The sequence below is a fragment of the Anabrus simplex genome, chromosome 2, assembly GCF_040414725.1.
Source record: "Anabrus simplex isolate iqAnaSimp1 chromosome 2, ASM4041472v1, whole genome shotgun sequence".
NCBI lineage: Eukaryota > Metazoa > Arthropoda > Insecta > Orthoptera > Tettigoniidae > Anabrus > Anabrus simplex.
In genome coordinates, this window is record NC_090266.1 from 619,873,702 (window position 1) to 619,898,480 (window position 24,779).

Below are 24,779 nucleotides of genomic sequence, written 5' to 3' on the forward strand. Positions count from 1 at the left end.
TATGCTATGGATCCCCCTAATTTTTAAGATGACAACAGCAATGTTCACCGGGATGGACGCACACCTGACTGATTTATGAACACTCCATCACCCTAGTACATCTCGACTGGCCTGCAAAATCACCTGACTTGAACCGCATTGCAAATCTGTGGGCAATCTTGGAACAGCGGGTAAAACGCCGACATCAACATCCCCGCAGTTTGGTGGAACAGAGCGATCAAATCCTTAGCGAGAGCTGTGATGTACCTGCATAATCTTGTGGATTCACTTTCTAACCGAACCCCGGCGGTTATCATGTCCAGAGGCGGCGTTACACGGTATTAAATGATACTCGTAATGATTTCTTCAGGGGTGACTAATTTGTTACCGGTGAGCTTATGCCCAAAACACGACGGATGACGTTTATACTCTTTCATACTCGTACAGTTCCATCTAGCGGTAGGAGTTCATGTAATAAATGCGACCGAAGTTATAACAACGTTTAGTTTGCTGTGCACGTCTTTTCGATCGCTCTGTATCGCACAAAAGTTGGCCGTCGCAGAATATGATTTTCTTTCAAAATCCTCTTCTTTGAAATAGGATGAACATATTTTTCAGGTGGTAGGATTCCAAGTACCTTCTCCTCAGCCACTGGCTATCCACAGTTTATGAATATCCTCGCATTTGGAGAATGTACAAAATTAAATATTCCTTAGCCGGCCAACTTTGTGCGGTTCCTCCAGTGCAGTTGAGTGTTCGTTTGCAGAGTATACACTTCTATTCGTGTTGTCGAAATTTTATTTCAGAATAATGCGTTTCATGTAACTTTAAAACAGAGCTCTCCGTATGTTTGTACTGTGAGCAAACTTCGGCCATCGTCAGCAAACTGCTCCCAGTCGCCCTGCTTTTTTTTCAGACATTAATTATAACATTACCGTTGATATTACGGCGAACTGATCCTTACATTTCGGTTATGTTAGTCGACTTTCCAACTAAATTTCTTTGAAATTTGTCTTGTCCAACTAAGACAGTTCCCTTGTCAGTTGTAAATGTGATAATTTCGGTGTTAGAATATAATTTCAAGAGTACCCCCTGTGAGTGGGGGACGCAGACGAAGAATAAACCCACGGTATCCCCTGCCTGTCGTAAGAGGCGACTAAAGGGGGCGACCAAGGGGTGATTGGATTAGAACCATGAAACTACTTGTGATTAGTACCACCACGCGGGGAACACCATGGGTCGCTATTATTTGCGCGTATTACTACGTTAGGTACGAAATAGGGTTGTGATTAGTAGCAATCAGGAGCACCGTGCGGTCAGGCTTTTACGGTACCTGTGATTGGTAGCACTATATGAGCGACACCAGGGTTCTGGCTTGCCTATGATTAGTACCCACTGTATAAGGAACACCACGGGATAGTACGAGTCCCTGTGGTTAGTACACTTACGTGATGGAAACCATAGGTTTGCGTTGCCTGTAAATGGCGCCGCTATGTGTGAAACACCATAGGTATGTATTACCTGTGCGAATTTCATTACCTGTGAGTAGTACCATAATGTGTGAAATACCGCTAGTCTACGATACTTTTGATTAGTACCGCACCATGTCAAATACCATGGTTCTACTTTCCAAGCGATAAGAGGCCGTTAACCTATATTTTGGACCCCTTTAGCTTGCAAGCATCATCGATGCAGTATTGAGCTATGGAAGCAGTCCCTTGGTCAGTATTACTCTTGTTCTCCGTCAGTTTCTGAGACTGAGGCATTGCGGGTCGGATTCACTGATTGTTTTAACTTCATATCCATCCGTTCATTTTTCGTTCTCACGTTTTGAATTCTGGTCAGTGGAGGATTTTGGATTTTTATTTTGTCATTGCATTTCGTACCATCAGGGGCCGATGACCTAGATGTTAGGCCCCTTAAAACAACAAGCATCATCATCATCATCATAATTTCAAGAGTTACGATAAGTTTAATTGTAGTTATACTGTAGTCAGCATAATAATAATGTATGTATGTTCAGTCCGTCAGCGATGCCGCTGGTGGGATCCTCAACAGCTCTGTCATCAGGCATCACTGAAGAGGCGTACTAGGGAAATGAGGAGTGAGGTAGTTTCCCGTTGCTTTCCTCAAATAATAATAATAATAATAATAATAATAATAATAATAATAATAATAATAATAATAATTTCTTTAAGTTTCATGAATTTGCTATAGAATTTTTTTTCCTACAAGAAGTTTAGAAACCAACACAAATCAATTGTCTCATTTGAACTCCCTCATACACCACGGACTTCAGTTGGGATCGAGCCATGTTAGAGAAATACAACTACCTGCAAAGACGACTGTTTCCCAGTCAGGTGGCCGGCATATATTGGAGTGACACATGATCAGCGTGACAACTTTTTGAGTCGTGGTGCTGAGCTCTCTTGATCAAGTCCGATGCCGCTCATATCGGACAGCAGCTCAAATTAAATGTATTACGGTAATTATATTTTGCTACTAGGAAGAAACTTTGACTCTCAGTGAATTTAAATACGTTAACACTATATTCCTTTGGACGTATTAATCCTTAATAATGCTTTTGGATCGTATTTTACCGCAAGAAACTTCTGGATCGTGAATCTGGTCAAGTTAGTACGTAAACAGAGTATGCGAGTTAAATACTCTACAGATAATATAATTGTACTTAAAACTAATGCTACAATTGGCCTCGTTCGCTAATTTTGGTCGAGGACAAGCACCTCAGTCTCAAACACGAGGAATGTGCCAGGAGCAGCAACATTTCTTCGTTGCGCCTAGAAAAACCGCTGTGTGATATATTTCAGCTTAGAACTCTGACCAGAAATGTTCTGTCGTCTAAGGTTCAGTATTGCATGAACTGCTGTATATCAACAAATTGTCGTTCGAAGTGATGCATGTGCTGCGGGCCAGTATCTCTCCCCTGAACATTGTCACATAGCGGTATTTGGAGGTACAGCGACGGATCTGACTGCGGACACACATCTGTGCGGCTATGCGAGGTAAAGAAGGAGTGTGTCATTAGCCAGCTGCTTTCACTCAGAAGGCGTCTGGGTTCTTTGTTAGCTACATCTACAGTAGAGCAGTGGTAGGTGTGACATGTGAGATAGAATGGTGGGTTAATAAGGAGAAGTTACTAGGAAAATATACACTTGCACTTACAGAAAATGGAGCAAAGTCGTCCCTGTTGTCAACAAGGCCATGAAACTCTTGGAGGATTGGAAGGTATCCGTTACCTTGACACTACCGTGGAATAGAGTGGCTAACTCTATGCCTTTTCCTTGAGGATTTAATCTGGTACTCATTTCTTGCGTAGACTGATTGAACCCCTCGGCCATGTGCAGTTCCAAAAGTTGGAGTACCATTTCTAATTTCACGTCCTTCCGGGTAAACCAGCACGACTTGACCACCTAGGTTTGCACATTTACAAGTTGAATCTGAAATAAGCACGGAAAGTTCAGGAGATGACTGGATACTATAATTATATTCTTTACAAACTTTTGGGGTTATTTTGCAATTTGAGAGGAAAATTTGAGAAAAATTAATGAAAGTGTCTTATGTTTAGAACTTAATAATTTGATGATGATTGTTTCAAATACATTTGTGTGCAGAAAGTCTGGCCCATACTCGTAGAAGGCAACAGTGTTTTTCCTTCCGTATGGTTTCTACATTTACCTAACACTTGACTCCACCCAGCTCTTCTTGCTTCTCACAAGGACTGGTTTGAAGTAAATTAATGGAAACGTGAGCCAATGAGCGATGTTACATTAAATATGAAATGAAGAGTGGTTCAGAAATACCCTCTCTTAATGGAATTTGCTATGACTGGAGTAAGTAAGGAGAGGTGGGACTACCCCAATGTAATATGATTAGTGTCTAGGCCTTGTAAAGTGAAGGGTGGGAAGTAGGTAACCTGCTAAACATGTTAGCAGAAGCATGTAAGACGGTAAAGGAGGCTGACTCTAGAAAAGACGGGGCTTTCAGATATTTCACTTCCAACCCAAATCGCCGTTCCTATATGGACCACAGTTTTTTCCGGAAGTGCATATTTCATTGTCCCAATACAGATATTTTTCTGGAGTTGTGATGAAATAGTTTTGAAGAAACGAAGCGAAATTTTTTAATAAGAATATTTAATTAGGTATTTAACGTCTTTGTATTCTCACCGAAGAACGCGCGACTGCGTGTGCCATTTGCATAAAAGGGAAGTCTAAGTGTAAGATACTTTATATGTTAGTTTCGAGAAAACTGCTGTGGTTCTTGGTGTGGGCAACGCTGAGTGGTCTTGAGTATTGGGATACGAGTTGCTATGAAATGGGAGTAGGCATTTCGAGATAATCTGAGTCGTGAACCTAGTGTTCAGAGTCTATGGATATTCCATACACCGGTGATCCAAAATCATTAGAGTTTAAACATTAACTGATACTAGTTGTCGGTAAGGCTAATACCGAACTTAGCAGAAATTTACCGAGCACGCTAACAACTTTTTAAGTAATCCTCAGTCCTATGGGATGGACGGAGTCGCACTTCCACTCCCTGGAAACAACTCGGGGAGCGTAATAGAATTCGATGGCGTGCTATAAGTGTTAATTGGGTTCACTGAAGAAAGAAATAAAAAAGTGAAAGAAAGAAGGAAGGAATGGCTGAATCAGCGAGTGGGTTGCATCTGGATGTGGTAAGAGTCAATGAGTTTCGGGTTGGGGAGATAAACGAGGAACATTTAGGAGAATTAAAAGGGGAAGAACAGAGTGAGAGTGCGATTGTTCAACGGGAAAACCATATCACAGAACATAGTTTCCACCAGAAACGCAAATGAACGAATGCTGTTTGTAGATTTAGCGGTTAGAGGAATTAGGACGTGAATCGTCCCAGTATATTCACCACGTGAGGGAGCAGATGAGGATGAAGCAGACAAGTTGTGTGAATCTGTGAGTGATGTCGTAGTCAGGGACAAAAAAAGGGATAGGATAGGGTTAATGGGCAATTCCAATGTGATTAATAGAATTAGAACTGAAATAATATATATGAGATATTGATGGCTATATACAGTACGGGGAAGAAATGTGAGCTAATAGGAACGGAAAGCGTTTACTAGGTCTAGACTTCTATGCTAGTTTCTATCAGTAGCTAATTTATTTTTCAAGCAAAAAGCTATTAACCGCTACAAATTCGAGGTTAGAGACATCAGCTCCATAACAGTCTATATCAAAATTGACTTGAATTCAAGAAATCTATGAAGAATGTGCGGGTCTTCCGCGGATTTTTTGATGATTCAAACTTCTACCTGATCTACACTGAACTAAGTATCACTAGGCCTGAAATAGGGAAAGTGAACTGTATTTGCTGGTGAATAAGTGTAGAACATCTCCAGGATGAGGAAATTGGACAAAAGTATGTCGGTAAGATTAGTGTTAGGTCCCAAAGAATAGGCAGTAACCAGTTTCAGTATATAGAAAGAGAATTGCTAGCATACAACGATACGCAATAAGAAAACGCACGGGAATGCCTAGAAACAATTGTGTTTGTAAATGGGAAAAACGAACATCTTCGTGGAATGATGAAGTCAGCTTGAAGGGTAGTTTGTAAACGTAAAAATAAGGGATATAATGAACCTATCAGATCACGGACCAATTAAATTAATTTAACACTGTGGAGCATTTTTTAATTTACCGTTGAGGAACGAACTCAGGAACGTTGGGTGACCGTGTGGTTATGCATGTCGAACCAGTAGCAAGCAAGGTGCGGCGCTATTCCCTTAGACGAACCAAGGCAGGATACGGAGATTTTACTGGTGTGAACCCCATCGATGGCGTGGGTACGCGAAGGGAAGAGAGAGTCAGCACACAGCATGCTAGAGACAGGGCGAGTGCTTTGAAAGTGGGGGACTACTGAAAAACGCCAGGTTGCCATCTAACACGAAATATTTAGGCCTGGAATCATTTTAATTCAGCCCCTATCTTAGTCACAGAGCCATATCCCACTGATCCAAGATAAGGACAATTCCTTGTTATATTTTCAAAGTACCGTGAGCCATTAAAATGATGTATCTGTGCCTGTTTTGTTTATTTCCGACTTCTTTGAAAGATCCGTTGTGAGGTAGCTGACCGATCACAATGGAAGGTTAGTGTATCTCGGGGAAGTACTGGAGGGTGTGGCCCCACCCTCCGTCTATAAAAGGACGAAATCAGTAGTATGTATTGTTAGTTAAAAGGATAATGTCCAGATAGAGGAGGTGACCAATACTAAAGAAGTATTAAAATTGGCCTATGATAACAATGACGTTTAGAGTAAGATACAAAAGTTGAAAACTATAAAAGCATCTGGAATTGATAAGGATTCTGGGGATATAGATCATATCTGATGTACTTATTTGATTATTGTTTGCATGAAGGAGCTATACCAAATGAATGAAGAGTTGCTATAGTAGCCCCTGTGTATAAAGGAAAGGGTGATAGACATAAAGCTGAAAATTACAGGCCAGTCAATTCAACACGCATTACATGTAAGCTTTGGGAAAGCATTCTTTCAGAATATATTAGACATGTTTGCGAAATTAATAACTGGTTCGATAGAAGGCAGTTCGTGTTTAGAAAAGGTTATTCCACTGAAGCTCAACTTGTAGGAATTCCAGCAAGTATAGCAGACATCGTGGATTCAGGAGGTCAAATAGACTGTATCGCGATTGACCTCTCTAATGCATTTGGAATGTTAGATATTGGGAGACTACTGTCAAAAATGAGTGCAATTGGACTAGACAAAATAGTTACTGAAAATAGAACTCGGAGAATTACAGTAGGCGAATCTTAAGTAACCCTGGAATAATTAAGAGGGAAATTGCTCAAGGTAGTATTATTGGACCTTTATGGTTTCCTATATATATACTAGCAGTTAGCCACGGCTTTGCTCGCGTGGATTTCGTAACTTGATAAAGTAATCGTTCCTCGCTACTGTACTACGACATTATCTGAAAATTCCTAAAATGAAAGAATAAAAACACATGGAAAGTTGAGTTTCATTTACTCCCAGAAACTCTTTGTAAACGACGTCTGTGGTATTGCCTTTTGGGCTAAGATGACCATGCGACATACAACTGTACATGTGAGAAACAGACTTCTCTCAAGTCGAAAAACAAAGTTTCTTTATTTTTAAAGGAGATTCCTAAAACCTGTTTTCACGTCTTTAACATCTTCAGTTTTTGAGATATAAGTATCCTCAAAAAACGAATTCAACCCATTTATCAGTATTTCTCCCACCCCACTTCCACCTAAGTAGATTTTCCAAAAAATACGTGTTTCTCTATTTTTAAAGGAGATTCAAATACCAATTTTCACGTCTGTAACATCTTTCGTTTTTGAGATAGGGTATCCTCGTTATAAATAATTCAACTTTTTCACTTCTTTTCACCCCCGTTAAGTGCCTTTTCCGAAAAAAGAAAGAAAATGCATATTATTATATTTTTAAGGGTCTTTCCAAATATCAAGTTTCACGACTGTAACATGTTATGTTTTTGACATATAAAGTAGATATACCGGTACTCATTATAAAAAATTCACGCTCTTTTTCAATTCTTTACACCCCCTTAAGTGGATTTTCCGAAAATAAAATATATGTGTTTCTTTAATTTTAAAGGTGGTCAGAAATACCAGTTTTCACGTCTGTAACATATTCAATTGTTGATACATATGTATCCCTATAGAAAGAATTCAACTTCTTTTTCAACCCCCCTCCAGATATTTCCCCCCTAAAAATGCGTGTTTCTTTATTTTTAAAAGGAGTTTCCAAATACCAATTTTCACGTGTGTAACATCTTCAGTTTTTGAGATATATGTATCGTCATAAAAATAATTCAGCTCCATTATCAAACACCCCCCTCCAGGTATTTCCTCCCTGAAAATGCGTGTTTCATTATTTTAAAGGAGATTCCAAATATCAATTTTCACACGTGTAATATATTTAGTTTTCTGAAATATAAGTATCCTCATACAAATAATTCAACTAATTTTTCAATTCGTTCGCCCTCCCTCCACTTACGTGGATTTTCCGAAACAAAAAAATACGACTTTCTTTATTCTAAAGAAAATTCAAAAATACCAATTTTCACGTCTGCAAAATCTTTAGTTTTTGAAATACAACTATCCTGTTAAAAAGAATTCAACTCATTTTTCAATATTTTCACCCCCCCACCTTTAAGTGGATTTTCCGAAAACAAAAATTCATATTTCTTTATATTTAGAGGAGACACCAAATAACAATTCTGACGTCTGTAACAACTTCTGTTTTTTAGATATCAGTATCCTAATAAAAACAATTCTACCTCCCTCTCAGTCCTTTTTGCCACTCCCCCTTAAGTGTTTTTCTGAAAACAAAAAATGCATATTTCATTACTTTTAAAAGATTAAAAATACCAACTTTCACGCCTGTAACATGTTAAGTTTTTGAGATGTACTCTAGATAGGCTCATTTTTTAAATTAACCCCCACTCTTTGGTTCCCCTTAAGTGGATTCTCCGAAAACAAATTGTCTATACTTTTTTGCGTTTACAGGATATTCCAAATACCAATTTTCATGTCTGTAACATGTTACATTTCTGAGATATACTGTAGATGTAGTTTTTTTTAAATTTCATCCCCTTCTTCACTCCTGCTCGCCCCACATTAATAGGATTTTCCAAAAACAAAAAATACACGTTTCTTTATTTTTAAAGGAAATTCCAAATACCAATTTTCATGTCTGTAACGTCTTCAGTTTTGAGATATACAGTAAGTATCCTCATAAAAGGCATTCAACTCACTTTTCACCTATTTTCGCCCCCCCCCCAAGGAGATTTTCCGAAAAAACACGTTTCTTTACTTCCAAAGGAGATTCCAAATACCAAATTTCACGTCTGTAAACTTTTCATTTTTTGAGATATAGATATACTCATTTAAACAATTCACCCACATTTTCACGCCCTTAGCGACGGATTATCCAAAAATCCTCCTTTAGTGAGCTCCTGCATGCTAATATCAATGTATCCCCAAAATTTCATTTCTTTATGTCCAGTAGTTTTGGCTCGGCGATGATGAATTAGTCAGTCAGTCAGTCAGTCAGTCAGTCAGGACACGTTATTTTATATATATATATATAGATGAATGATATGAGTAAAGAAGTGGAATCAGAGATTAGGCCTTTTGCAGATGATGTTATTCTGTACAGAGTAATAAATAAGTTACAAGATTGTGAGCAACTGCAAAATGACCTCGATAATGTTGTTAGAATGACAGAAAGCAATGTATGGCGATAAACGGAGTTAAAAGTCAGGTTGTGAGTTTCACAAATAAGAAAAGTCCTCCCAGTCTTAATTACTGCGTTGATGGCGAGAAAGATCCTTTTGGAGATCATTGTAAGTACCTACATGTTAATATAAGTAAAGATCTTCATTGGGGTAATCACATAAATGGGATTGTAAGTAAAGGGTACAGTTCTCTGCACATGGTTATGAGGTTATTTTGGGGTTGTGGTATGAATATAAAGGAGAGGGTATGTAAGTCTGTGCTAAGACCCCATCTAGAGTATGGTTCCAGTATTACTTGATTCAGTATTACTTGATTCAATAACTGGGAAAAATCCAAAGAAACCAGCTCGAATTTTTCTGGGCGATTTCCAACAAAAGAGTAGAGTTACAAAAAGGTTGCAAATTTGGGCAGGGAAGACTTGGGAGAAAGGAGACGAGCTGCTCGACTAAGTGGTATGTTACGATCTGTCAGTGGAGAGATGGTATGGAATGACATAAGTAGACGAATACGTTTGAGTGGTGTCTTTAAAAGTAGGAAAGATCATAATATGAAAACAAAGTTGGAATTCAAGAGGACAAATTGGGGCAAATATACGTTTATAGGGAGGGCAGTCAGGGATTGGAGTAACTTACGAAGGGGGATGTTCAATAAATTTTCAGTTTATTTACAATCATTTAAGAAAAGGCTAGAAAAACAACAGATAGGGAATCTGCCACCTGGGCGACTGCCCTAAATGCAATCAGCAATGATTGATTGATTGATTGATTGATTGATTGATTGATTGATTGAAGGTAGTTTTTCATGGAAAATTACTAGAGTTAGGAAGAGAATTTTGCAGAAAATTGAATTCTAAGTACACTAGGTGGGCTCCATTCTTTAATAGGATTAACGGTTCAGACAGCGTATTCGGTTTTAAAAGTCTCAAACGTACAATTTTTCCGACTTGTTCTGTTAAAGAAACTACCTTTTCCTGTCCTGATAAGCTGATATAGGCCTAATTGTATTCAGCCTAGCGGGCTGAATGGCTCAGACCGTTGAGGCGTTGGCCCTCTGACTCCAACTTGGCAGGTTCGATTCTGGCTCAGTCCGGTGGTATTTGAAAGTGATCAAATACGTCAGCCTCGTGTCGGTAGATTTACTGGCACGTAAAGAACTCCTGCGGGACAACATTCCGCCACCTTTGCGTCTCCGAAAACCGTACAAACGTAGTTAGTGGTACGTAAAAAACAATAGCCTACAATAATGTGGGAGGAAATAATAACTGAAATTGGTTGAGCGATTCCTGACATCATCTTCCACACACAGTCAAACTCACAAACTTTCTCTCTTAATATTATTAGTACAGATGTCTTGTATCAGCCATGATGGCCCTGTAGGAACTCCTGTCCTGAACAGTCATTCATAGCAGTTTGAGGTAAATTGCCGTTTCACCGGAATTGCCTCGCACATTCAATAATTATTATATTATAATACTTCCTACTATCTACTTTTACGGTTTTCGGAGATGCAAATGTGCTGGAATTCTGTCCCGCCGGAGTTCATTTACGTATCAGTAAATTCACTGATACCAGGCTTGTGTATGTCAGCACCTTCAAATAGCACCGGATTGAATGTGTATCGAACCGGTTAAGTTGGATTCAGAAGGTCTGAGCCACTCAGCCCGGCAGAGAATCTCCCACACAAAGACTGGTAATGTCAGACCTCTATTACTGTGCTAGTGCCTGTTCATTCCCCTTCAGTTCACTAAAAAAAACTACAACATGCCACTCCGTCCAGCTTTCTCCAGCGGTCCACCGCTTGACATCAAGCCTGAGGGAAATGAAGGACTGTTGAGGAGGATGCCGCCAAGTTTCTTGTGGACCGAGGAACGGGCCAGCCCTATACCAGTCACTGACCTGACTGATGGCATCCTCTATGGAGCCTGCGATATTAGGTCTGCACCAATCAAAAATTCGGATTTGTCCAATCAATCAATCAATCAATCAATCAATCAAGCAATCAATCAATCAATCAATCAATCAATCAATCAATCAATCAATCAATGATCTGCATCTAGGGCGGTTGCCTAGGTTACAGATTCCCTATCCATTTTTTACCTAATGAAAATCCACAGTCTGTTTCCAGTCATTCGACCGGATCAGGAATGGAATGAATGAAGCCCTCATCTAGCGGGGAGGATAGGAATTATGCCGGCTGCCGAAGCCTGTCGCACCCCTCTGGGGCAATGATTAATGAATGACAAATGAAATGAAATGATATTGGAGAGTGTTGCTGGAATGAATTATGACAAGGAAAACCGGAGTACCCGGAGAAAAACTTTTCCCGCCTCCGCTTTGTCCAGCACAGATTTCACATGGAGTGACCGGGATTTGAACCGCGGAACCCAGCGGTGAGAGGCCGGTGCGCTGCCGCCTGAGCCACGGAGGCTCATTGTTTACCTAATATTTACATTTATTTATAATTGCTTATCAAGATTTTTCTTAAATATTTTCAACGAACTTAGAAATTTGATCCGGATTTGGCTTTACTCATACTACTCCTCCTTAGATCCTTACGCCCTGCATGATCTTGTTTGAATATCATTTTCTCATTCTTGTATGGGGTCCTTAGAAAATAGGGTTATTATTATTATTATTATTATTATTATTATTATTATTATTATTATTATTATTATTATTATTTAACGTCTCTTCAGTTATCACAGATTCAAAATTATGTTGGAGAGTTTGACTGTTGCACCACAGGAGTTCCTAAACGTGCTGGAAGCTATAGACTTGGAGTTGACGCATACAGACACTCTGAGACACCAATGACCTCAGCCAAGATAGAGCTGAGTACCTTAAGAAAATGGACAGTGACTAACCGACTGAGACACTTAGATGAATTATTAATAACGCATGCTAATCTCTAGTGTGACACAACTCTTGGGGCTGTAAATACAAAGTAGGTGTTAATACCATACTTTACTCTCTCAAAGTTAAAGCCTATTATCCTTATTCATCCTTTATGCAGGGATAAATCATTAAATTCGCTTGAACGTGTTTTTATTCTGCGTATATTTTTGTATCTGCTGTGCTGTGTGCTCTTTCCTAGAAATAAAACGATAACAACACCTGTCGTAGAAGTGTGACATTTTGAAAGGAAATGTCACCGGCAGGGTAATTTCATTGAAGATTAGCTGTATTGTCCGCTGGTGAGTTCTGCCGAGTAGAAAACTTCCTGTAGGTTTTGTGTTGAATGGAGCACTGGTATATTGGAGGACATATCATTCTGAGTACGGACTATGCCAGTGGTCGCAAAATGTCACAAATTAATGACGTACAGTGAATACCACCCGCTCGACACAGGGTGAATTCTAGGGTGGGGTTTGTTCGTCATAGTGAGCGATAAGTCAGTCGTTAAGTTTTAGCTCGTTCTTATCCTAAAATAACAACAACAAAAAATCCATAATTACCACCATTTAAATTTTCCGTAAATGTATGTCTACTTGCCGAAGAAAAGAATGAATGAGTGTTATTGTTTCTCTCATCTAATATTTTGTCAGGCTTAAAATGAAATTTTGTATTATGTCTACCTTTTAGACCCGCTTCTTGATTCGGGGTCGGGGATGAAGTGTGATGAATTTATAGGGCATGACTTTACGGCCGAATGCACTTTCTGATGTAAACCTCAGCTGAGGAGCTAATGAGGATGAAATGAAAAATAACGTTATTTGCTTTACGTCCCACTAACTAATATACGGTTTTCAGAGAATTTAGTCCCTCAGGAGATCTTTTACGTGCCAGTAAATCTACCAACACGAGGTTGGCGTATTTGAACATCTTCAAACACCAACGGACTGAGCCAGGATCGAACTTGCCAAGTTGCGGTCAGAAGGCCAGCGCCTTAACCGTCTGAGCCACTCAGCCCGGCAGGATAAAATGAATAATGGTGAATGATATTGGTTAAGGAGGTAGGCTGTGGCCTACGAATAGGAAATGTTTTGGCATTTGCCTGGATGTGAAAATGGGATACCACAGAAAACTATTCTCAGGACAGCCAACGGTGGGATTCGAATCCACGCGTCTCCCGAATGCAGAGTTTAGCTCCACAGCCGTAGCGCGTTTACAAGAGTGGTCAGTTCACTCGGTACTTAATTATAATTATTATTAAAAAATTACCGGGCTCGATAGCTGCAGTAGCTTAAGTGCGGCCAGTATCCAGTATTCGGGAGATAGTGGATTCGAAGCCCACTGTCGGCAGCCCTGAAAATGGTTTTCCGTGGTTTTCCATTTTCACACCAGGCAAATGCTGGGGCTGTACCTTAATTAAGGCCACGGCCGCTTCCTTCGCGCTCCTAGACCTATCTGTGTCGGTGCGACGTAAAACAACTTGTAAAAAATGTATCTAATTCACTTCTCATGTAAATGCAAACCCCATGGATACCCACAACAAACATTATATTTGTATGTTCAATTATGTTCTGAGAAATGTGTATCCGCGAGGAACTTCTAAAATACCATGCGCTCATTCGATTCATGGGTGACTTTACATACGTAGATAGTCGCATTATAACGAAGATGTTACATCAGTTAAAGAACTAGCCAACAATCAGTGTTGCCAACTTAACGGATTTTAGGCTAAATTTGGCGGAATTAGAAAACAGTCGGCGGAGAAATGTATCATTTAGCGGACAGCGGATTTTTTGGCGGAATTCTAGATTTATTATAGCGGATTTTAGCGTTTTATCCATTTTACTTTTTTTTACATTTGCACTCCAGTCTGTCTCCGAGCTATTCCGTATTTCTTGTCAGGAGCTAGCAGTCACATGAGGAAAACATGTTATTTGATTTGATGTTATGAGATCATGGTATCATAAATTTGTAATGCGTGGGGAAAGGGTACTTATCCATTAGTTGACGAATGACGACAGTTAATGAAACTGTGAGAGAGTAGCATTTATATTTATGCTATGACGGAAGACCGTTTAATGAACTGGCCTGTTCTGTGCGTGGCCCTTGAGGTAGGGGATTCACCTAGTTTGCACCCGGCAGTAAAACGCCTGCAAGTTTTAGCTCGCCGGCTCGCAGGCAGGGGGTTAATCCCAGTGAAATGAAATGGCGTATGGGTTTTAGTGCCAGGATGAGGATGAAATGAATGATGAAGACGACACATACACCCAGCCCCCGTGTCAGTGAAATTAACCAATTATGGTTAAAATTCCCGACCCTGCCGGGAATCGAACCCGGGACCCCTGTGACCAAAGGCCAGCACGCTAACCGTTTAGTCATGGAGCCGGGCTTAATCCCGGTGAAACTCACAAATCAGGTGAGTACAGACATTTATTATTAAAATTATTATGAAAATCATTATTATTGCTCATTATTTGAGATCGGATTTCTTGGCGGAATTTGAGCGGATTTTTAGTAGTATTTAGCGGATCTTGAAAATATAAGTTGGCAACACTGCCAACAATGTAGCTGTATAACTAATCACTTGATATGGACCGCGGGATATGAGTTTCCTTCAGTTTGCAAATTCACTAAAAGTCAAACTTACCTGGAATTAAGTCATGACCAGCTAGACCTGGGATTTCAAGGCAAATGCCTGTTTTTTCCCTTAAGAAATAACGTAGAAAATTTAAAATGGATCGCGGGATATGAGTTTCCTTCAATATGCAAATTCACTAAAAGTCACACTTACCTGGAATGAAGTCATGCCCTTGTATTTTAAGGCAAATCCTATTTTGTTCCTTAAGAAATAACGTAGAAAATTTAAAATTTGTTCACGTTTCATAATGAATCCCTTGCATTCATAGAGTTTTGTACTGCCCTAAAATGCCTATTACCGGGCGAGTTGGCCGTGCGCGTAGAGGCGCGCGGCTGTGAGCTTGCATCCGGGAGATAGAAGGTTCGAATCCCACTATCGGCAGCCCTGAAGATGGTTTTCCGTGGTTCCCATTTTCACACCAGGCAAATGCTGGGGCTGTACCTTAATTACGGCCACGGCCGCTTCCTTCAAACTCCTAGGCCTTTCCTATCCCATCGTCGCCATAAGACCTATCTATGTCGGAGGGACGTAAAGCCCCTAGCAAAAAACAAAATGCCTATTTGGACCTTTAGAGCCTATTTACTATGTTAGTGCCTAAAAAGCCTCTTTTATACATTTAGAATAAAATTCAACTTCTGTAATTTTTACAATCATATAATGGACATCCCTAAATGAAGAGCAGAACAGCAGAGAGTGGGTTTTTCACAGAAACTTGATCCTCCCAGACAAATGTCGTCAAATGAGTGCTGAGAGACGGGGAGAGGGAGAGGATTAGCTCAGAAGAACAAGGAGCAGGTAGTAAGAAGGGACATGCTGTGTCAAGTCGCCAGTGAAAGAACATCTGTGAATATATATAGCTCGTCATGCCGTAAATGAAGTCATCTATGAGATCGCGTATGCAACAATGGGCTGTACAGTTTCCAGGGATGACTATTGATGGCAAGATTATATTCTGCCAGTGGCGCAGTAAACATGTATGTGCATATGTTTTAAATTGCATATTAATCTAAAACCATGGCTCCTCTAATTGATTTTAGAGATCTCGTCCAGGCGGCCTGGGTTCGATTTCCAGTACCGGCAGTGATTTAGGAAGCTATGAGGTCTGGAACGGCATTGACCCACCATCGTGGGGACAATTGGGAAGTTACAGCGAGCAGTGGTCACAGAGGCAACGCAACACGGCTGAGCGATGTGCCGTGCTGACCACACGACCACTCAATATCTGCAGGCCATGACCTGGGCGGCAGCCGTTATTGAAAGCCAAGGTCCTTCAAGGACTGTAGTGTTCTTGTTATTAATTAACTTTAGAGTAATAGCGGCTTAAATGAAATAGTTCAAAATTTCAAGTTTTATTCAATGGCTATTCACCTCTATATTCCTCATCTTTGTCTCTAATTTTTATTACTTTAATGTGTTTAAGATTTCACAACAGAAAAAATGCCACCTTCAGCAGCGTGCAGATAGTGCCAGTCACCAATTGAAAGCAGCTATGATATGTAACATTAAACACTTTCTGCTCACACAAACTATATCTCCCACAACCCTTAATGGTTTCCATGCTGATATGCGTAGAGCCCTGGTTGCAGCAAATATCCCCTGGAATGCTGTGTATGATACGGTTTTGAGAGAATTTTTATATAAACACACCAAGCAGCACATACCATCAGCGTCTACATTAAAGAAAGATTACACAGATATTTGTTACTGTGGGGCCATTTTGTCAGTCAGGGAGGATATCGGGGAGTCTTTCATATAGTTGTGTGTGGACAAAACCACTGACTCTGTGGGCAGGAACATTGCTACTCTTATAGTAGGAAAACTGGAACTCAACCAAGCATCTACTGCTCAGCTTCTTTGCTCTAAGCAGTTTGAGAAAGTGAATAGTCAAAGCATTGCATACTTCATCAACAAAGGATTGAAATTGTTTTATCCTGGAAGTGTTGATGATTCTAAAGTTCTTCTCTATGTCTCCAATGCTGCTTCGTACATGACTGCTACTGCACCTCTCCTCAAAACTTTCCAACCTTCTTTAATTCATGTTACTTGCATGGGCCATGACTTGCATAGACTCGCAGAAACAGTTAGGGCCGAGTTTCATACAATACTCTCATTTCAACATTGAAGAAGGTGGTTTTTAAGGCTCCATCAAGAATAGCCATCCTTCGCGAGAAACTCTCCTCTACCCCCTTCCACCACAGCCCATCATCACCCGTTGTGGTTCCTGGATGGAAGCTGCCCTGTATTATGTGGAACATCTTGAGGAAATCATGATTGTGACAGACAGTGTGCCTTTAACGGACAACTTTGCATGTGTGTCGTCTGTCAAAGAGCTACTAAAGGATTAGTCCAGTGTTCAGAGAGACATTGCGTATATTCAAGCAAATTTGTCGTTTCTTCCAGTCCTCATTACAAAAATGGAAGGAAAATAAACTATCTCAAGCAGCAATTTTCTGTAACTGAGGAACTTGGGAATAATATACAAAGTGCAAGGAGCAAAATAGGGGATGAAGTAAGAGACATGTGGGCTAGTCTACTGAGAAAGAATCCAGGTTATTCAATTCTGAAAAGGGCACGGTAGTTAATGGATAGGGAAAAGGTAGACTTGCCTAGTGAAATTGAACTGAAACATTTAAGTAAATTTTCCTATGCCCCTCTAACATCTGTGAGTGTCGAGTGTTCTTTTTCAGTTTTCAAAATAATTGTAACAGACAAAAGACATAGCCTCAGTGTGGAAAATTTGGAGAAGACTATTGTATGTACTGTAAAGCAAACTACAAATGAAAGTGTTGCGGAAATGTTCCTTACAAATAAATAAACACATACTCCGTTCGCGTTGACGCCGTTATGTGACATCTACAGTGCTGTAATTGCGATCATTGACTTTAGTATTAAGTTTTTAGTTCAGTACTGATAAAAAAATTTCATATAATCCGTAAATATTTTTGATAAATTTATTTTTAATTTTGTAATTATTTCTGTTAAGAATAGGTATACCACGTTTCTCAAGGTAAAAAAATATCACTTGACAGTTTAAGTGTATATTGTAATATTTTAAAGTCTATTTACATATTTTAAAGCATATTTAAAGTGCCTATTTTCTCTTTTAAAAGCCTATTTACTTGTTTTAAAAATCCTCTTTGGGCGGCGAAAACTAACTTCCTTTAGAGCCTAAAATCCCAGATCTTGTCATGACATTTTTAACGAGGCACGTAATATCGTTGCTTGTTATTGCTTTTGAGGATACTGAAGCATCGTATTATACTCACCAGTGGCTCGTGAGTGTTGAGACTAGAGTTCATCAAAGGTGACACTATTTATATGAAAAAAACAAATAATTAGTGACATGAAGGAGAATTTCTAACCTTGAAATAATCAATGTGTGCGAGATGAACTGCCTAATGATGATGTGGTGGAATGTGTGTTCCTGGGCTGCAAATCTGTCTATCACCTTCTCACTGAAATCCACAACCTGACAGATCTTCCCCTTTTCAACGGATAACATTGCAAGAGCAGCATCTCTCTCTTTCGGCAATTAACATCGGAATTGTGATGATCAGATTTATCAAGACAGTCACGCAAGTTGTTATCGACAATAAATACTATCACGTATAGCTTCCACCACCTTAAATATCAGCTCAATCTTGCTCTCTCTCGCCCCTTCCTCAATTCCATATAAAAATATGGCTTTTTTCAATCTCTCCTGCCTGTACCCCTCCGCTTCTTTCTTCATCTTCATCACCTCGTCTTTCAGATGCTTCACTTCCCCTCTCAATAACTCGATTTCTTTCTCGTTATTGACCACTCTCCTGCTCGATTCCTCTGTCTTCGTTTCAAGCCATTTCTTCATGTTCCCTATCTCCCTTCTCTGCTCCTCCATCATGTCCTTTATTTCCTGCACCTTATCCCATTGACACTTTTCCTGCATCACTTCACTTACAACCACCCTGAGTGCGGCCAAATCCTCCGTGCTATATTTTCCACTGGTATTTGGGCCTGGGTTTACTTCCACCCCCCCAATAACCAGTAACACTGCTATCACTGTCACCACCAGCACCGCTTCACTCATTTTCAATCCGTCCGTCACCAATCCATTCCTGACCTCCTTCTTCTGCCTTGCCTGCCATTTCCCAATAGCGGCCCGGTACTGTTCAATGCCAACCATGTTTACAGCACGCACTTCGCTACGCAACCTCTCTCCTCGACTGCTCGAGCTAGTATTTAGTATTTATTTAAATACTACCAATAAATACTAGTAAATCATTCATATTACTAAGAGTCCTTAAATTGTCTTTATTGTATATTGCACGAAGTTCTGTTATCTGATTCATCTAAGACTTCTACCTGGAATGTTTTATGGAAACTGAAGAAATTTTGACAGTCCAACAAAGTAGAAACTGACAAATGCCCAGCAAACTGAAACATATTTAATGCCTGATTTATTATTATGTCTCAGACTTCATTCGTCGGGACTTTTTTTCGATAGACGAGAGTCGGAACACCATATTTTGGTGCTATGCTCTAATATGTCGAATTCGACAGATGCAGTGTCAAGATTGTCTCGTATCTTCTTAATTTAATTTAAAAATGAATATACAGCATGCTGGACTAAATCTGGAATAACTGACCGCTTCTGTAGTGTGTTATACATTATATCAACATAACGCATAAACATGTTGACAAAATGTAACCAGAAGCTAAAAGAACTCAACTGGATTTTGAGTCCAGTCTCTGAGCTTTATTCACTGTAGATGCCTGTGTTGGTTGGCATTTTCTTCACAACCGCATCCTTGTTTTCGTACACTGTCTGAACCATTCTTGAGTAGAAGTTCCATCTAGTTCCTGAATTTCGTGGAAGTGGCCTACTAACAATCTCATTAAGGAGCACTACCATTTGGGAAGAACGCACGAAAAAATTAGGAATCTCATCCATGTTTCTAAAGAAAATCATAACTTCTTTCTGACTGAAGGCTTGGGAGATTATATAATTTAACTGGTATGCATAACAGTGGACGAAATATGCATGAGGAGTCGGCCTTAGGATTGTCTGAACAGAAGAGTGTCTTGCTCTCATTACGCTGGCACCATCATATCTTCAGGAAACCACGTTATTTTCTATTCTGCTACAAACTCACCAACAATAAGTAAAATGCATGATGACAGTGATGCGGAATCATAATGAGGGGGATTCATAAAAGTTTAAAATCTTTCTACAGGTTTGCCATTGGGCAGCACATACCGCAGTACAAATACTAGTTGAAGCTTAGATGATAAATCCGTTGTTTCATCAGCAATGACTGAAACAAAATTTGCATCAGCAACTTCAGCAAAAATATGTTCGCGTCTCATACGTGACATATTGTCTAGAAGTTCATTTTGGATCGTCTTCGACTTCCCTGCGAAAACCGTACCGCTTGAAAAATGGTCTTTAACTACACCGCCCAATGCTACTGTGACGAAATTTATCAGTCCTGTAGAAATACCTGGATTTCTCGAATGTACAGTTTCGTCGTGACCTATCAGAGCCAACTCAAACTCCCTACAGAATTGTATGCAGTCGATTATTCTTGATAACACATACCTATTTCTCCGCACAAGTTCCTTGTCTTTTCAAAATTCTTTCTAACCACACTGCTAAGTTGCTCTCTTATGTTGTTCTTTCCATGAAGAGAAAGGTCAATGCAAGAGTTCACATTAACTTGAGATCCTTCATGTTTCTTAATATTTTGGATTCATGGCATAAATCTGTTATTCCGGTTTTTGTCCAACTGCTATCATTCCCTTTCGCGAAAATAAACAAATGAAAGCACTACAGAATATTCCTTATGCTTCAACCCGCAACCCATGCTTTTCTCTTATATATATATTACTTTTGAATGTACGCGTGTAATCCCTCCCTATAATAGACTGTTTCAACGTTAGGGATACTGGAGATTTTAGCCGACCTAACGGTTTTATTTTGCAGTGATCCTCCAGTGAAAGTGTCGAAAAGCCAGGCTCCAGAATAAATTTCACGGTGTTCTTTTTATGTTCGGCTCCATGGCTAAATGGATAGCCTGTTGGCCTTGGGTCCAAGGGGACCCGGGTTTGATTCCCGGCAGGGTCGGGGATTTTATCTGATGGGTTGTATACAACTGTTTTTACAGGATGGGGCTCCACCACACATCGCTCGTCCGATTCAAGATAATCTCCACAACACATGCATTTGGTGTTGATCAACTTCCACTGATTTGTATAACATCTCGATTGCGCATAGCATCCCCAGCGCCCTGAAGCTATATGATGCCATCTTACCCCTCCCTTGCTGCGTAGTTCGTATCACACATCATTGTAGTTTGTGCTGGATTTGTGACTTGCTGCGCAGTTGAGCAGGGAATTGAAACACCGAACAAACGTCTGGATGCGATAGATGTTTCCATGTATGAGTTTTAATATGGTTTTATCTTACTTCAAATTACGGGTCTTCCTGGTGTGTTACTTATTAAATCACTACAATTTAATTATGATAAATGCAGGTTTCGGTTTAGCCAGCCGGATTTAAAAACAATATGGGATGGTAAACAAAAGATGTGAGTAATGGAAACGAAGAGAAAGGATTATCTAGGGAAAATTTCTAAATTAACACCGTATTTTCAATTGAGTTTTCGTTTTCGTGGTTTTTAATGGCAGTTTGGCCTTTCATTACAAAAATCCCGCATACAATGGCCACGACTGTCTAACGGCCTTGGTGACTTAGCAACGACAGTGCCACTCGGCTATTACATCCTCTTTGCATTTTCGGAGTGCCTGAAGTTCCTCAGTAATACGTGTATATTTTCATATTTTTACCTGATCATTCCTTGTACTGTTGCCTATGTACTTACAGTGTTCCTCATGGGGTACTATCACCCCATCAACACAGTAATTAAAGCTGAGAGGACTTTTCCTCTTATTGAAACTTACAACTTGACTCTTCATCCCACATACCCTTGACCGCTGTCCATCTCGCAACATTGTCTAGGTCTCTCTGCTGTCATTCACACCACTTCCCTTTATTCGTAATATTTACGAACCTAATGTATCTTATTTTCCCTCAACACTTTTTTTGCGCATGATATTAAAAATACCGAGCTCGATAGCTGCAGTCGCTTAAGTGCGGTCAGTATCCCGTAATCGGGAGATAGTGGGTTCGAACCCCACTGTCGGCAGCCCTGAAGATGGTTTTTCATGGTTTCCCATTTTCACACCAGGCAAATGCTGCGGTTGTACCTTAATTAAGGTCACGGCCGCTTCCTTCCCATTTGTAGGCCTTTCCTATGCCATCGTCGCCGTAAGACCGATCTGTATCGGTGCGACGTAAAGCAAATAGCAAAATATATATATATATAAAATTAACTTGAACATACAGGAAACATTTAAGACCACAAAAATCTATGTCATCCCTTTGGAAAAGAAAGTTTATCATTGGGTGAAAAATACCCACTGAAGATCACGGTTTCAGAATAAATCCACGGTATCCCTGCCTGTCAGAAAGGGTGACTAAAAGGGATCCCACGAGCTCTCAGGTTTGAAAGAGAGGTTTAGCGACCACGGTTCTCCTGGATGAGTCTGGTATCACTTTCACTCGTGCCACGCTCTTTACTTTCGTCTTTCCTATTCGAAATTCCTTGGTCAACTCTTGTCCTCTTGCGACCCTACGGTGTAAGATTTGCTACATGTAGGGACTTCACCACTTCGGCTCCCTCACGTAGTTCAGAAAATTTTCGATTTTTCTAGATACCTTGTGTGTATAGTGTTTATAGGGTACCTGGAAATACTTAAGTATTTCGCGTATATTATAAATATTTTAGCTAACTTTACACTGTATATCGCTACACTTCGGAGGTATTTCAGAATTTTCGATTTTTCTTGGGATATCGGAACTACCAGGTTCTCTGGTACGAAGTTCGGCTTCTATTTACTAGTTTACCATTGCGAGTTAATTTATTTTCCACACCACAATCCCAGCCAACATTGAAAAACGAAAACTATGGAAGAAATTATGTTTTCTCTCATCTTATTGGATTATTTCCCTTTACAACCTGAAGTAGAAAAACATGAATTCCATTTACTTAAAACAATATCAGAGTGCTATATAAAAATTGAGATTATTGTAGCCTTTCAATGTTCTCTTCTGTCGCATGAGTTGGTGGTCTCGTGGGTTCTGCCTCGGCGCTGCTCAAATACCTACCGCTTCTTCCCTCGTCTCAGGGCGCAGACTGTCCTTTGCTTCGTCTTCATTTGGGGTACATAAAAGGATCCAAATCTGTGCGCTAATCTACTAAATTAGAAACCCAGGCTGATTTTGTATAACTAATTTATTGGAAAAAAGAAAGTTGGAATTAATTAAAACTGAATTCAATTGAATAAAACTGAAGTAATTACAATACGGAAACCAACAAATTAACTAGGTGAAATCCGATAAATTGCACAATAAATGGAACTGACATCATCTAAAAAAACTCGTGTAATTTTAATAAAATAAAAGTTTACATAAAATAGATGTGAATTAGAGCATCAACATATCGTCGTTGCCGGGACAAAACCTCCTATGTGATAATATGTTTTGGAGATATACTGACCCGCAGCACATACATTGTGAAGAGCGAGAATGCCTTGACTATATGCACACGATATTGCACCTTAGATGACAGAACCTTACCAGCCAAAGTTCTAAGCTAAAATTATTTCACATAGGAGGTTTTGTCCCGGCAGCGACGATATGCTCTAAATTAAGGTGGCGCTTGATCACCGTAACATCACCCTAACCTTGAAATTAATGAATTAATACCGTATTTAATGAGAAATAATCAACTAATTTTTATTAATCATAATATGGAATGATTAATTTAATACCCTTGAAAATAATCAAATAAGAACTTTAAATCAAAGTTGAATTACAATATATAGAACTGATCCAAATTGTCGAATGTTAAACTACTGTAATGAAGAACACATTATTATGTATAATAATAATAATATTCATAATCATAATTATAATCGTTATTACAGGTATACGGTTATGTCCCTCTGGATACTGAACACTACACCTTCCATTTAATTGATCCATTTGGACTTTCATGGCTTAAAACTTCCATCAGAAATTATGATTCACACAAACATCAATTAACATTGGGCATGAGTATAATCATTTTTACAATTCTAATTCATGAATTGTATACGATAGTGACAGTTATTCATTTTTACACTTGGTCTAAGGCCACAAAATAAATGCTATCAACTGAACGGACGCTAACGACATTATAGATGTCAATTAACTTTTTACTGTAATTAAACATTAGTCACATATACATTTCCACATGAATTATTATAGAGCTTGAAATACCTGAAGTTATGATCACTAATAATCAAATTATCACAATAATTTTGTAATCATAATAAAGTAATCATCTTCTCAGTGATTTACGTTGCAATAATGCCGGTATTTCAAGAATGCTGTTTCCACTTAACTTGCACTAGTGATCCCTCATTGCGGGTCAGTTATGTACACTGTGGTCAAGGTTGGTTCAGTACAACATTACCAAAATCACAATCATCAAACACGAATGAATGTCCATAAAATAATGAAGAAAAACCTTTGAATCAAACAAGCAACAATCCATGATGATCTGATATAAAATAAACATAAATACACTAACTAGACTAATATACAGGCATTGAGTTTCCACATTTTGGTTTATCACGCGGTTAATTCTACTTGTGAACTACTTTGATTATTATCACATGGAAATAGCATGCAAACAGGGTTCTGTGACTTAATAACTTCATTTGACTGTAAGCCTCAGTGGCTACCTAATCATCTCACTAATACGGCCATTGATCATGGCATAGCCTTCTTATTATGGTCAGTCTTCAAATTTATTCATCTTTACTGACAACGTTAATATAAATCTAAGTTCCCCAATTTATAATTTATTTCTCAAAACACAACAAAATACA